This window comes from Dermacentor variabilis, chromosome 10 (genome assembly GCF_050947875.1).
Source record: "Dermacentor variabilis isolate Ectoservices chromosome 10, ASM5094787v1, whole genome shotgun sequence".
NCBI lineage: Eukaryota > Metazoa > Arthropoda > Arachnida > Ixodida > Ixodidae > Dermacentor > Dermacentor variabilis.
Window position 1 is genome coordinate 27,184,429 of NC_134577.1, and position 12,713 is coordinate 27,197,141.

At 46.4% G+C, this 12,713-nt stretch overlaps 1 long non-coding RNA gene across 1 annotated transcript in view; it reads right to left on the reverse strand.

Moving 5' to 3' along the window:
• Positions 1–7,176: 7,176 nt before the first annotated feature.
• The window catches only part of LOC142560212 (uncharacterized), a 101,399-nt gene continuing 95,862 nt past the window's right edge, over positions 7,177–12,713 (reverse strand). Inside the window, exons 12-13 of the long non-coding RNA XR_012823319.1 lie at positions 11,893–11,993; positions 7,177–10,233 (exon numbers count right to left, since the gene is read on the reverse strand). This is a non-coding gene — a long non-coding RNA (uncharacterized LOC142560212). The remainder of the gene's footprint in view (positions 10,234–11,892; positions 11,994–12,713) is intronic.

Here is a 12,713-nt window from a genome sequence, read left to right on the forward strand (position 1 = left end):
TGCGTAGCCGGCTACTCTACTTTAAATGTCGGTTGGCCAGGTTGTCCAGCAGGGTGCAACCTTCTTGTTTTGCACATAGAAGCGCAAACATACATTAAGTAGCTAGGCCGCTCATACGCGCAGATATGTTTTGCTACGTTTTAACATTATTTAATATCAGTGATGTGCCGTTTCCACAATATTTGAAGCTAACAATTACTGATGTGGGGCTGTAGATGTTGATGTAAACGAATTCATCGCTTTGGTTAATCCGAAGCGCAAGGCTGCGGACTAAGGCTTATTGAACATGCGAAATGTCTAAGGCAAAAGAAACACAAAAAGCGACGTTCAAGTGCGCAAATCAATGACGGCAAACTGGAAGGCAGCCGTGTCAGCAGACGGATCTTAGTACGCCTTTCACGGCCGCACTGTTGGCACAACAGCGTGCTTAGTCATGCACGTCCAGTACTCAGTGAGTGCGACGTGGCTTGGCGGTACAACATGCTTCCCCGGAGATACCAATCGCGATCCACGAAAGGCATAACCGACGCACATTCGACATGGGCGCAAATGCACAAGTAAACGGGCGAAAGCCCCGGCATATTTCCAAAGCATTTCCAGCGTCATGCGACAGAGGACAGCACAGCACAGCAAAGTTAAACAGGCAGATTGGTAACGAAAGCATGCTGTAAGGTATATGTCTTTTGTGAACGTAGGATTTTGCGTCTAATTCTGAGCTTCGGAATAATTTGTTAGTACTGAACTTCATGGCGCACTATCAGGGGCAGTTTCAGCGTAAATTCGAACGTGATCCATTCTGAAAGTATTCAAACATATTGTTCCGTTTCCAAGTTTACCTGCATTTGTAATGTGCTTTAAGTTAAGATTCTAAAAGGAACGCTCGTGACTGCTATTATATGCATATATATATATATATATATATATATATATATATATATATATATATATATATATATATATATATATATATATATATATATATATATATATGCTTATATTATATGCTATATTCATGCCAACAGCATGGAATTTCGGGACTGCCTATGAAATGGTTCGTTAAGCTCGCTTGTTGTGCGCCTTGCAATCGGAGCAGATAAGAAGCACTCATTTCTGTATCAGAATTCACATACGGTACCGATTCATTACTTGGATTAATGCTTCTGGCAAACTTTGCCTACATTCACAGAGCAGTAGTATACCATTGACTGGTCAATATTTGAAATATTCAGAGTTGTTTGATATTATTAGGATGGGCCATAATATGGCTTATATAGGTGCACGTTAAAGAACCCGAGGTGGTCGAAATTTCCGGAGTGCTCCACTACGTCGTGCCTCATAATCATAAAGTGGTTTTGGCACGTAAAACGCCATAATTAGAAAATGGCTCATATTTCCGTGCTAGAATTGTCCCGCATGGAGCACGCGGGTTGGGCTGTGTGCATGTCACCGAAAGTCAACCATACTTACGTGGTTTCGCGCGAGAACTTTGGGACGTTCTAATGTTTAGATAATGTGTCTTGGTCTAATTTGTATGAACTGCGCCATTTGTATTCTTGCTTGGCGATCCGCATTATAAGTACTTGTACTAAAACACTTTATAGGTGTTATTAGTATTTTCCTGTGGACAGCTTAGGGCACGTTCTTACTAATATTTCGCATGCTATGATGCGTTGTACTTTGAGTGTCACAATTTTTCTTACCGCACATTGTGTGTCATGTTTTCTTTTTGTACTTGTCACCATAAAGTGTTGTTAACAGTGTAAATCCCCCTACCACATTGTTCCGATGAGTAGCCTGTAAGGCACGGTAATTAAACAAATACATAAATGAACAAACACAAATAAATAAATAAATAAATAAATAAACAAATAAATAAATAAATAAATAAATTGTTCTGTAATGATTTTCGATCCATGGTCGACGCCCCGTACGCGACGCTAAGAGTCAGGGTGCGTAAATTTCCTCTTCCCACTGTCCCTAGCACCGAATGTCTATTGAACAGTATGCAAATTCCTGAAAAACTGAGAAAACACGCCACAAGCATTTTTTCTGCTTGAAGGTGTTGGCAAACCTCTAATTTTTTTTTTTACATTTTCAGAGCAACGTGCTCACCGGAAGTGGCGATAATGGTGAGGATCTCCCCACCACGGACTTGGAACGACAATCCCACGATCGGCAGAAACTTGCTGCCAGACCACCAAACAGCCGCTGACCGAGCCTGGAGAAGCTCAGCTGAAACGTCAGGTCTCGAACTTGCGTCACAGTGGCCACATTTATCGTCATGACAACGAGGCAATTGACATACTTGTTGGAAATGCCGACAAACGCTTGGTTACACACACACACACACACACAGATACACAAAAATAAAGAGACTCAAGACAGCGCTGGTCACAAGACCAGAAGAAGACGACGATGGCGGATTTTAGCGCCGATGACGTGCAAGACGACTCATGCTTTTGTACCACCAGTCCAACTAATAAGTATTTGTCGGGTAGATCTTCCATAGCCTCAGGAGAGGTTGGGGCGGTTCATCGAAATAGAGCATCGGTAACACAGGCTCCCCAAGTTACGCTGTTGGTAAAGGCAGAGGAAATGCAAGGAGTGAAACGTTGGTGGATGACATGAATAGCCCAAAGAACGGAAAACCACGCCCGACGGCAAAATGTGATGTTCATGGGAGCGTATTCTATTCGCGCACTGTTTTTCACCAAGTCACTAAGGTGTTCCGGGACCCGTTTAAGCCTGTGCTGCACAACGCAGATTCTGTGTAGTGCGCGTTAGAGACTTCGTAATTTAAATTTGTGCACATGGAACCCAAGCAGTGATATTAATTCATAATCAGGCTATCTTTATGTCCAGCGTTCTCCCATTGCCGCTATCCTGTGCCAGCTATTTCCAACTTGCACGGGCGAATTTTCTCATTATCCCACCTCGACTGCACTTTCCTTTTCTTGGCACCCATTCTGTAACTATTACGGTCCACCGGTTATCCATTCTACGCATTACATAGCCAGCCCAGCTCCATTGTTATCTCTTCATGTCGATCACAATAGCGGCTATCCTTGTTCACCGTTTGATCCACAGCGCTCTTTTCTTGTCTGTTAATGTTACGCCTAACATTCTTCGTCGCATTGCTCTTTCTGCGGTCTTGTTCTCGAACTTTTTTGTCAACCTCGATGTTTCGGCCCCATACGTTGGCACCGGTAGAATGCAGTGATTGTATACCTTTATTTTTTGCGATAGTGTTACGTTCCTAGTCAGGACGTGGCAATGCCTGTCGTACACGCTCCAACCTATTTTTAATCTCCTGTAAATTTCCTTCTCTTGATTAGTGTCTCCTTCGACTTTAGATATAGGTAAAGAGACACCTTCCCAGACACTAGAGGCTGGCTGGCAATCCTGAACTTTGGTTCCCGTGCCAGGCTAATGATCATCTTTGCCTTCTGATATTGATATTGAACTACACTATTAGACTTTTTCTGTTAAGGCCCTCAATCATTTGTTGTAATTCCTCCCAAAAGTTGCTCACCCGGACGTCGTCTGCAAACAGAAGGTTGCCGAGATGTTCGCCGTTGAACCTCTCTCCTAAGCCTTTACATTTTAACAGGTTCAGTACTTCGAAGCATAATAACATTGGAGAGATTGCGTCTATTTGCCTGGCTCCTTTCATTAGGGGTGACTACTTTTCATATGGAGAACAAGAGTAGCTGTGGTTTCTTTTTAGATATTTCGCAAGATATCCACGTACGCCTCCTGCGCTTTTTGATTACGTAATACCTCTATGAAAATGCATTTGATTCAGTAGAGGTACCAGCAGTCATAATATATGAAAGCCTTGTAGAGAGATTGCTTGCACTCTGGAGATTTCTCCATTACCTCATTGATAAAGGGGTGACGTAGAACATCACTTCTTGCAGCCAGCCTGTTATGTTGCTTGACTGAAGTCAAACGTTGCGCTTATTCTATTTGAAGTGAATTGGCTGGAACGAAGTGTCCGGTGTGACGAGCTTAGGAATCCAATTACAAATTGGAGTGCTAGCTATCTTGACTCAAACCTTTTAAGACTCAGTACAAAGATGACCTCCACGGCGAGATATCAAGAAAATTCTCATTTTCTTCGATGTAGAACTTTAATGGGGAGCACTTAACACTAATGGCGAAATACTGTTGCTGTCGGCGTTTTTTGAATGCTTTTAATAGCAAACTCAGCAACGTAAGTATTCGAAAACGTCAGGAACCAGCGCCCTCATTAGCGGAGAACGAAGCCTGATGTGACACGTTACTTCTTCTGCTATTCGTAGCGCATCTTGAAGACATACTACAGGTTGAGTACGTTGAAAAAAAATCTCATGACTTATGACGCAAGCCTCTGAAGAGGCGCCTGTGTATTCATGGTGTAGTCGGCAAAGGTACGTTCGCCATTGGCATTCTGCGTAAGCTAAGCAATCGGCGTATATGATTGAGCCGCTTAAATGATGCATGCACTTTCCTGCTGTGTTGCGGCTTCATCGCGTACTTGCGGGTGCTCTACCCTCTCTCTCGCTTAACCGGCGGATGCCTTAAAGCTGTTCCAAATATTCTGCCTCTGAAATTTCGATTGCCTTCTCTCTCGTGCAGTTACCGCCTTTCGGCTGACAAACGTTCTTAAGCATTTAGGAGTCGCCGCTAAGAGGTTCTGAAACTTTTCATTTCCATACCAGAGTTGACATCCACGGATGCGATATGCTGCCGATTCCCAGCAACTTTTGTTCGGTTAATGACGAAATCGTTGTTTTATTGTATTTCGTCATTTCGGCGAGCGCGAACTTGTAGACTACGTAAAGCTAAAGTTTACAGGCACTCTTCATTTTATTGGTGTGCGCGCGTGCTATTGGTGTGTGCGCGTGGTGTTTCACACAACCAGAAAAATGGTTCGCCTCGTGTAAGAACGTTCACTGGCTTGGAAATAAACTTTGCTTGAATTAACGCCGTGCGTGTTCAATCTCACCTGGTTTTCCTCATGAATGTCTCGCATACGAATTATGCGTTCCCTACCTACAAAATAACGCATCCGTACTTACGTTGCCGTGTACATCATTTTTCTTTCAGCGCGGACAAGATGGCACCAGTCAAGCGTATGTAATGGTTCGAGTGCATTAGAGGCACGACGCTGTTACTCTACGCCGCGGCAAAGTCGTCGACGATGGGTTTAGAGTCACCGCGCAGCCAGCGTGACTGGCGGCTTCCTGTGCGCATAAGCATGGCGAGAGCGGGGTGGAGCACGTCTCATCTCGTCGGAAGAATGAACTGCGAGAGTATGGGCCGCGACAACGGCCTAGCTGGCCAAGCTACTGGTCGACAAAAAAACTGTAACCGGCGTGCCGTTCCGGTAGCCGAGTGGCTTGAGTGTTCAACTCGTATCCTTCAGGACGGTGGTTCGATTCCCGCTGCCTGCATCGTTGTGAAAAAAAAAATATCACAGCGATGCGGGTATCGAGGCTCGAGCTATCGTGAGGACGGCAGTTCGAATCCCAGTGCCTGCATCGTTGAAAAAAAAAAGGCAGCGATGCGGGTGCCGGGGCTCGAAGTGTCGTCCATGAAGGACCGAGGTGGACGCGTTGCTGGGTCCCGGACCACAGAAGGCCACCTGCATCCCAGTACCGGCATACGCACGGCCAATGCGCGGATTGTAGGCGGTGCGCATGTCGGCACTAGGACGCAGATGGCCTCTGGCAGTTCCGGCACCCAGCTACGCCCTGCGCACCCAGCTACCGGAATGTGGCGGATAAGAGGGAGTTTTGTGTCATGGTGCACATTATTTCCTCTCGCTATCCCCCGGGTATCCTAAGAGGGTGGATACCTGTTGCTTTTGGGGGAAGTGCGGAGCGCACCCCGCGGGGAACTGAGACCCCCGAAGGAAACCGAACCAGACCCCCGCACCTAAGACCGACCCGGTAAGAGACGAACCCGCTGCCCCAATCCAGAAACCCGACCCCCCCCCCCGAAAAATGCCGGCGCCCCCGCGCCGTCTCTTAGAGGTCGCCCCGCCGAAAAACCCGCCACTCGCGCGCCTTCTCTTAGAGGTCGACCTCTAAGAGAAAGCGCGCGAGCGGCGGATTTTTCGGCGGGGCGACCTCTAAGAGACGGCGCGGGGGCGCCGGCATTTTTCGGGGGGGGGGTCGGGTTTCTGGATTGGGGCAGCGGGTTCGTCTCTTACCGGGTCGGTCTTAGGTGCGGGGGTCTGGTTCGGTTTCCTTCGGGGGTCTCAGTTCCCCGCGGGGTGCGCTCCGCACTTCCCCCAAAAGCAACAGGTATCCACCCTCTTAGGATACCCGGGGGATAGCGAGAGGAAATAATGTGCACCATGACACAAAACTCCCTCTTATCCGCCACATTCCGGTAGCTGGGTGCGCAGGGCGTAGCTGGGTGCCGGAACTGCCAGAGGCCATCTGCGTCCTAGTGCCGACATGCGCACCGCCTACAATCCGCGCATTGGCCGTGCGTATGCCGGTACTGGGATGCAGGTGGCCTTCTGTGGTCCGGGACCCAGCAACGCGTCCACCTCGGTCCTTCATGGACGACACTTCGAGCCCCGGCACATGCATCGCTGCCTTTTTTTTTTCTCAACGATGCAGGCACTGGGATTCGAACTGCCGTCCTCACGATAGCTCGAGCCTCGATACCCGCATCGCTGTGATATTTTTTTTTTCACAACGATGCAGGCAGCGGGAATCGAACCACCGTCCTGAAGGATACGAGTTGAACACTCAAGCCACTCGGCTACCGGAACGGCACGCCGGTTACAGTTTTTTTGTCGACCAGTAGCTTGGCCAGCTAGGCCGTTGTCGCGGCCCATGCTCTCGCAGTTCATTCTTCCGACGAGATGAGACGTGCTCCACCCCGCTCTCGCCATGCTTATGCGCACAGGAAGCCGCCAGTCACGCTGGCTGCGCGGTGACTCTAAACCCATCGTCGACGACTTTGCCGCGGCGTAGAGTAACAGCGTCTTGCCTCTAATGCACTCGAACCATTACATACGCTTGACTGGCGCCATCTTGTCCGCGCTGAAAGAAAAATGATGTACACGGCAACGTAAGTACGGATGCGTTATTTTGTAGGTAGCGACCGCATCATACATATGAGAGACATTCATGAGGAAAACGAAGTGAGACTAGACACACACGGCGTTAATTCAAGACAAGTTTATTTCCAAGCCAGTGAACGTACTTACACGAGGCAAACCATTTTTCTGGTTGAGTGAAACAGCGTGCGCGCGCACACAAAATGGAGTACATTAATCTCGGCTTTGCAAGACCCGAAAGGCGGTAGCTGCTCGAGAGAATGCCATCTTCACTTTAAACTCGGAACACATGGGACATGGAAAAGTGGGGATAGGGCACCCGAGAAATGTACGCGGTAGAACTACAATACAGCACAAAACGATATTGCATGGTTTTAGAAGTGTGTTCGCCGACTTACGTACGTTAAACGTAATCAGATTTGTGGGACGTTACGGTGTGCGTCCTTTGAAGACTCAGTTTATCGCACGGGAAGAGAAACGTACACTGCACAAAACAGACAGAGTCTGTTGCCTCGTGCCAAACGTATCCAAGCCAAGACTATCCATCAAATACCTCGCCGTTGCTATGCCGACGTCTGGTTAGGCCTACGGGCGCCCGAATCGCCGGCAGATTTCTGAAATTGCACGGGCTATGCGCTCACGTTTCAGGTGAGTTCATATAGGTACTGGCGATAAACGAGTCTCATAGCGCGGTTATCAGAACATACGCTCAAGCTGGTGCCAGGGGCGCCGCCATGTTCGACGCTACTTGCAAACGCTGAGCTGAAACGGTCAACCGAAGAGAGTCCAAGCCTGAACGAGGATTGCTTAGCTCGCGCACAATGCCAGTGGCACGGGTAACTGTACCGGCTACACAATGGATAAGCACCAGTTCAGAGGCGCGAGTCATAGCATGATTTTTCCTTTAACGTACTCAACCTCTGGCGAGTCCATCAGATTCGCTGTGAATAACAGTATAAGTAATGTGTCGGACCCGGCTTCGTTGTTCGTTAACAAGACCGCTGGTTGCGGAAGTCTCCAAATACTTACTTTGCAGAGTTCACTGTTTAAAGCACACAACACTAACGCGAACAGTATTAGGCAGTAGTTAACCCTGTAATGCCCAAACACAGTTCTACATCAAAGAAAATTCTTAGAAGTTCCTGCATTTCTCGTCTTGGAGGACCCATTTGTACCAAGACGTTCAGCTAGCACTCGTTTGTAATTATATACCGAACCTAATCACAACAGACACATGGCTCCAACGAATTCACTAATTCACGAATTTCCAATTGAGCAAAGGCACCACTTGACTTCAGTGATGAAAGACAACAGGCTGGCTTCGAGAGGTTCAACGGATCTCTTTCCCCCCTCCTCCTCCTCCCCCAGTCATCAATAACGTAATTGGGAAATCTGCAGTGTACGAGCACCCGCTCGTACTCTCCTTTCATTCATTACGACTGCTGATGTCTCTAAGCAAACAAATGCATTTTCATAGACGTATTGCGTAATCAAGAAGTACATATGGCATAAGTGAATATCTTCCGAAATAGATCAAATGATTCCTCAGCTACCTTTTTTTCTCCACAAGAAAAGTACAAAGGTACGTATAGGGAAAGTAGTCAGTGAAGGAGACGCAAACTCTCCTATGGCATTCAGTGCATGCTTCAAAGTACTGAAGCTGCCAAAATATGATGGACTAGGAGAGGTTCAACGGCGAACATCACAGAAACCTTCGGTTTACAGACGACGTCCTATTAAACAACACTCGGGAGGATATACAAATGATTGAGGGCCTTAACAGAAAGTGTAATAGTGCAGTTGGTTTAACATCAGAGGGAAAAATGATCAATAGCCTGGCAAGGGAACAAAAGTTCAGGATTGCCAATCAGCCTCTAGGGTTTGTGAAGGAGTCCATTTACCTAGGTCAGAAGTCGCAAGAGACACTGATCAAGACAAATTTATAGAAGAGAAAGAATAAGTTGGAGTGCGTACGGCAAGCATTGCCAGATCTTGAGTGGGAGAAAAAGTCACTATCACAAAAAAAAAACACTATCGCAGACGAAGTCTACAATCACTGCATTCTACTGAGGCCAACATATGAGGCCGAAACGTGCAGGTTGAAGCTCGAGAACAAGACCGCGGAAAGAGCAGTGGGACGAATAATGTTAGGCGTAACGTTCAGAGACAGGAGAAAAGCGCTGTGGATTAGAGGGTAAACAGGGATACCCGCTATTGTAATCGACATAAAGAGAAATGAATGGAGCTGGGTAGGCTATGTAATGCGTAGGATGGATAACCGGTGGAGCGTTAGCGTTACCAAATGGGCGCCAAGAAAACGGAAGCGCAGTCGAGCTGAGATGAGAAAATTCACAGGCGCAAGTTGGAAGTAGTTGGCACAGGATAGCGGTAATGGGACATCGCTGGGAGAGGCCTTCGTCAGGAAGTGGACATAAAAATACCCTGACTGAGAATTAATGCGGCTTCTTGTGTTCCACGTGCGCAAATTTAAATAACGAAGTCTCAAACGCGCGCTATACAGAATCTGCGTTGTGCAGTACAGGGTTAAAAGGGTGCAGAAACACCTTCGTAACTTGGTGAAGAACACATTGCGCGAATACGCTCCCGTGAACATCACATTTTGCCCTCGTGCGTGGTTTTCCATTTTTTGGGCCATTCATGCCATCCACCAACGTTTCACTCCTCGCGTTTCCTCTGCCGTTACCAACAGGGCAACTCTGTCAGCCTGTGTTACCGAAGCTCTGTTTCGATGACCCACCCCAACCTCTCCTGAGGCTACCGAAGATCTACCCCGCAAATACTTATTAGTTGGACTCGTGGTATGAAAGAGTGCGTTGTCTTGCACGTCATCGGCGCTGAACGCCGCCATCGTCGTCCTCTTCTGGCCTTCTGGCCAGCGCTGTTTTGAGTCTCTTTATTTGTGTGTGTGTGTGTAACCACGCGTTTGTCGGTATTTCCAGCAATGGTGTTAATCGTCTCGTTGTCGTGACGATAGATGTGGACACTCTGGAGGCGGTTCGATACTTGACGTTCCAGGTGAACTTCTCCAGCCTGGGTTAGCGGCTGTTCAGCGGTCCGGCAGCAAGTTGCTTCCGATCGAGGGATTGTCGTTCCAAATCCGTGGTGGGGACGTCCTCGCCATCATCGCCACTTACGATGAGCACGTTGCTCTGAACGTGAAAAAAATAAGAATTAGAGGGCTGCCAGCACCTTCAGGCAGAAAAAATTGATCACGGCCTGTTTTCCTCAGTTTTCAGGATTTTGCATACTGTTCGATAGACAGTAGGTGCTATGGACAGCGGGAAGAGGACATTTACGGACCCTGGCTCCTAGCGCCGGTCACGGTGCATCAATCATATGGATATAAGATACCAATAGAAAAATGTATTATTATCTTATTTATTTATCTATCTATTTATTAATGTACAGTACCTAACAGGCTACTCATTGACACAGTGTAAGGGACCTTTTTATTGTTAATGACAACGTGTGGTTACAAGTTCCCCCATAAAAAAGAAAACGTACGATTCAAAATGTACGGCAAAAAACTAAGTTTTATATCAAGATACAACAGATGATAACATTCAAAAAATTTAGAAAGAACGTAGCCTAAGCTGTCTACGAGGAAACATTTATCACAATGCACATCGCCAAGCAAGGATACTAATGGTACCGTTCACACAAATCAGACAGAGCCATTATCTAAACCTTCGAACGCCGCAAAGTTGTCGCGCGACATCAAGTGACTTTCGGTGACATGCACGCAGCGCCATCCACGTGCTCCATGCGCGACAATTCTAGTCTGGAAATACGAGCTATTATATTGCATATCCTATTAATAGCGAATAACTCTGAATATTGCAAATATTGAGTTGTTAATGGGACACAACGGCTTTGTGAGGGCAGCCAAAGTTTGTCAAAAGCAAGAGTGCTAGTGATCTATCGGCCCAGTGTGTGAATTGTGATACAGAAAAGAGTGCTTTTTATCTGCTCCGACTGCAAGGCACTCATCAAGCTAGCTTAACGATAGGCACTCCAGAAATTCGATGCTGAAGGCCTAATTTCTCGCAATTCGGCTGTATTTCCCATTTTAACCCCTGTACCATCAGCGTAAACTGCAACGTGACCAGAAAATAATCGATCGGAATGCCTATAGCGTAACCTGGCATACTACTGTGTTACATGTTGCTCTCGGAGAGCAGCAGTATGAGGAAAATGAAACAAATTGTTTCTTGGAACAACTCAATTCAGAATAGTTTCCCACCATTCTGACACAAGCTGTGCAAATTGACTTGAGTCAGAATGTCCGTCACCTACAGCTATAGTGGCTCAGGCCAACGTCTTTCTAATTCCAGTTTGACGAGAAAAGGCGTACACGTCACAAGATATCAACAAAAGGTTGCACAATAGCATTGCGTACTTAATATTCGAGGGAAAACTTCGTTTTTTTATCCCCTTTGGCAACATTAGGTTCTCAAAGGTGGTATAATCAGGCTCGTACAGCTACATAGCCTGGTTCATTGCGTAACTTCACTTGTATGCCTAATATGGCTGCGGGGAAAAATGTAACAGTACTCTTGCTCGAATATTATATTTGATCACAGATTTGCGAATTTGAAACTACTCGAGAAATATTGGAAAAATTACTGTACTCAGAGAGTTTGACGATTTGATTAGATGACTGAATTCAATCGAAAAATACCCAAAGTGTGATTCAAAATTTTCGAATATTCGCCCACCCTCAATACCACATGAATTCATACCAATCAGTCATACCGATCACACTGCTATGCTAAATGTCCACAGGCAACGGTTCGCACGTATCTCACCTTTGTGGATGTCACGGAGACCTCAGTTTACAACAAATACGTCAACTGCTTCCTTCAGCCCGACATACAGCTTCCTGCCTGCTCCGCAACAAGCCTGCAAACTATTTCATTTTATTCAACACAGCATTAAAACTCCCCCAATAACTAATAGGCAAATGCACTTTGCAATCCTGTCACATACTCTATCATTGCTGATCCACGCCCCACATGTATTGCGTTTGGACAGTAATAACCGTCCCAGTGCTGAGCGTTCTCACAGAATTCTTCAGTGATATTGACTGTACTACATTCAGGTTGAATGCTTCACTAAAATTCCCAACCCAACACCACGGTTGTCGTTTACTTTCCTTCGTTGTTGCTAACCCTCACCGGAAATGAATGTACAGCTGAACTGCAAGCCTATCAGTGGCCTGTGCCATTTTTGTGGCCGCTTCGCCAACTACATTAATTTATAAGTGCAGTGTGAATCCATAAACATTGAGTTCGCAATATTCTATATTTCCTTGTTTGTACAATTTAAGAGGTTCTAAATTTGCAGCATTTCAAAAGCCGTGCCAACGGCTTTGTTAACTAGAGTAAACGACCTTGAAGAGGAGCCCGGTTCAGTAGAAATTTTGGATGTTCGAAACAATGGGTTACAATTTATTTGCAGAAAAAGTACCCACGGAAAATATACCTGAGTAGATCCTCAAGGTGCCCTTTCTGATTGATAATTATTGCGAGAACAATGAACAAGTAGTGCAAGCAACAGAGATGGTCACAGGTAGAAAAACGCAGGTTTGCAGCACACAATTACAGCTTCTGCAGAATGGCTGAAGCAA